Below are 3,297 nucleotides of genomic sequence, written 5' to 3' on the forward strand. Positions count from 1 at the left end.
AAATACACACACCAACATTAGGCTTAATTCCTACAGTGAAAATGATTTTTATATTTCAAGTCTTTGTTTTATCTTTTTATATGTGTGTTCAGTTATTGTCCACATACATATATGCATATAAACATACCAATGAATTTAATGCAATGAAACAGTATATATTATTTCCTAACATGTTTTTTCCCCTTCAAATAATATAAACTTCTTCCCTATCATGCATTCTACAATGGTATTTTTCAGATTTACCATAATTTAACTAATCCTTTCAGTAATCATGACACAATATTCCTCATTTTGAGGGAGGATTTTCTTTTATTATATAAGAGCTAAGATACATCCTTGAAGATAAATTTTTGCTCTCATCAATAATTACTTAAAAAAATCACTGGGTAGTATTTTGTCAATTATTATAAAAATATTTTTCTGATTACCACTGATAAACTGGTGTATATATCTTTGTCATTATTGTTTCAGATAATAATTTAAAATATAGGCCACTCATTTGAAAAAAAATATTCAACTACCCTCTGCAGCAGACATGGTGCATAAGGAGCTGGCTGGTGATGGCCATTCTCCATAAGATGGCGGACCAGCAAAGGCAGCGTGCTTTGCAGGACAAAGAATCTGGTGCTTTGGGCTCCGACAGTGGCGGCTCCCTAGTGTGGGGTGGCAGGAGCTGCAGCGGGAGTACTGGAGGCACAGCAGCTGCTCTCTGCCTTCCCAGCACCAAGGCCTTGGCGAGGCCCTCTATCTGCTGCTGGTGAAGAGTGGGGGCGCCAAGAGCGCTGAGGAGTCCCAATGTGAGAGTGAAGATGGCATGGAAGGTGATGCTGTTCTCTCCGACTGTGAAAGTGCAGAAGACTCAGAAGCTGAAGAAGGGGAATACAGCGAAGAAGAGAACTCCAAAGTGGAACTGAAATCAGAAGGTAATGATGCTGCAAATTCTTCAGCAAAAGAAGAGAAGGGAGAAGAAAAGCCTGACACCAAAGGCACCATATTGGAGAGACACAAAGTGGGGATGGACAGGAGAGCACAGAGCCTGTGGAGAACAAAAGTGGGTAAAAAGGGCCCTAAGCATTTGGATGATAATGAAGATGGGAAGAATCCAGCATACACTCTGGAAAGGGCTCTTTTGTGAGCACTATCTTTGAGGGCAAACTCAGGAGGAGGAAATCAGACCCAAGGGGCATCAGCAAAAGCTATGGAAGGATGAGGGTAGTTGGGAGCATAACAAGTTCCGCAAAGATGAGCAGGCTCCAAAGTCCCAACAGGAGCTTATTGCTCTTTATGGTTATGATATCCACTCAGCTCAGAATCCTGATGACATCAAATCCAGAAACCCCAATTTGGGAGTCCACCCCAAAGAAATCCAAACTGGATTTTTGAGCATACAAACAAGCCCCATCGCCCTCAGGGTCCTGGGGTACCCTACCATCAAGGACATTTATTAACAGGAATGCAGCAGGTACCAGCTGCATGTCTGCACCCAGGAATTACTATTGTTCTGGGGGCTTCAAGAAAGGTCTACTGGTTTTAGGCCTGTGGAGGTTGGTGGGCAGCATGGTGGTGGGTCCAGTGAGACTGTTAAGCATGAGACTAATTAGTGGTCATGGCACCAGGAGCAGAGTTCTGTGAGGGATCCATCCCTAGAAGCAGATGCTCTAGTGCTTGAGAAAGAAGAGGCAGTTGCAGAGACACCAGGTGTTGCTCCTGACACTGCACTACCAGCCCCTGACAGGCCTATTGAGAAGAAATTTTATTCCCTGGCAAGAAGAACCCGAACCAAAGCTGGAGATGCAGTCAAAGCTGCTGAGGAGGTTTCCCCTCCACCTCAAGGGCTGATCTCAGCACCTCCAGTCTCAGAAACCACCCCTCCTCCATCTTCTAAGACTAGGAACTGGGAAGATCAAGTAGATTCTGCTGCAGGTGGACTAGAGCAAGATGTGGCACAACTAAGTGTAGCAGAACAGAATTGGTGTCCAGGGCAACCTGCATTCCTACAACCACGGGAGCTTCAAGATGTGCCGAACCACATACACATGGGAGCAGGCCTCCACCTCAGTTTAACCAGATGGAAGAAATGGGTGTCCAGGGTGGTAGAGCCAAACACTATTCATCCCAGCAGCAGAGACCTGTGCTAGAACCTCCTGCCCCATATGTGCATATCAGTATCTTGGAGGGACATTACAGTGGGAAGCCCTTCTCACACGTGATTGGGTACCTCCCTGACTGGGTGTGAGGCAATCTGGCCAGCTGTGTCAGAGCTTATCCCCACCCTTTTTAGGTGCGGGAGCCCGTCTGTGTGGGGTTGTGACTGACCATTGACCCTGAGACCAATCACGGACCCTGACCTTGGAATGCTGTCCCCTTTGACCTTCATTGGATGGAATTTTCCCCTGAATTTTTTGTTCCCCAATAAAAGCCCACTCTCTGGTGTGTTCTTCCTCTCTCCTGCTGGTCTCTTGTGTAAACCTCGCTACCACATCAGGTGTCTCGAGGCAGGAGCCAGGAAGGGCTGTCTCTGAGCTGGGCAAGAAAAAGGTAAATTGAGTTTATTTGTCCTTCTCTTGACCTCACTACTTAACTTCTATGTTTAGGACCTCTAGTATGAAGCTAGCTTGCTGGTCAGCAGACATTACTATGATCCACTGTAGTTCCAGGGACCCATCTATACCCATGGTAACAGTCCTGCCCCACTGCCCCCACAGGGCATGATTATTCAGCCAGAAATTCATCTTCCCCACCCAAGTTTACATCCCCATCAGACACCAGCACCTCTGCCCAATCCAGGCCTCTTCCCATCACTAGTGTCCATGTCTCCAGGACAGCCACCACCCCAGCAGTTGCTTGTTCCTACTTACTTTTCTGATCCAGGAGTCATGAACTTTGGTAATCCCATGTACCCTTATGCTCCAGGAGCACTGCCTCCCCCACCACCTCCTCATTTATATCCTAATGCACAGGCTCCATCACAGGTATATGGAGGAATGACCTGCCCAGCAGCAGATGCTGCCAAAGCCCTCCCCACCCGGAGGACTCCCCAGCCAGTCACCATCAAGCCCCCTCCACCTGAGGTTGTAAGCAGGGGTTCCAGTTAGTTAACATGACTTTCTGAATATTTGAACTCTAACATCATAGACAAAATAGGGGAGATGATATCTCAGGAGGGAAGAAAAATTCAACTGCCTGTCTACCACCCTGAGGGCTTCAAAGGTATAGGATGGCACTACCACCAAGCACCTGAAGGAGAGGGAGCCTCTTCCTCTGAGGACAGGCTCTACTGGAGAGAGGAGAAATAGG

At 47.0% G+C, this 3,297-nt stretch overlaps 1 pseudogene; it reads left to right on the plus strand.

The window, feature by feature from the left end:
• Positions 1 to 578: 578 nt before the first annotated feature.
• LOC124089847 (protein CASC3-like) lies at positions 579 to 3,095 on the plus strand (annotated as a pseudogene).
• Positions 3,096 to 3,297: the final 202 nt, after the last annotated feature.

Source organism: Marmota monax, unplaced genomic scaffold (assembly GCF_021218885.2).
Source record: "Marmota monax isolate L192 unplaced genomic scaffold, Marmota_monax_Labrador192_F-V1.1 WCK01_AAM20220418_F8-fsc00318, whole genome shotgun sequence".
Lineage (NCBI taxonomy): Eukaryota > Metazoa > Chordata > Mammalia > Rodentia > Sciuridae > Marmota > Marmota monax.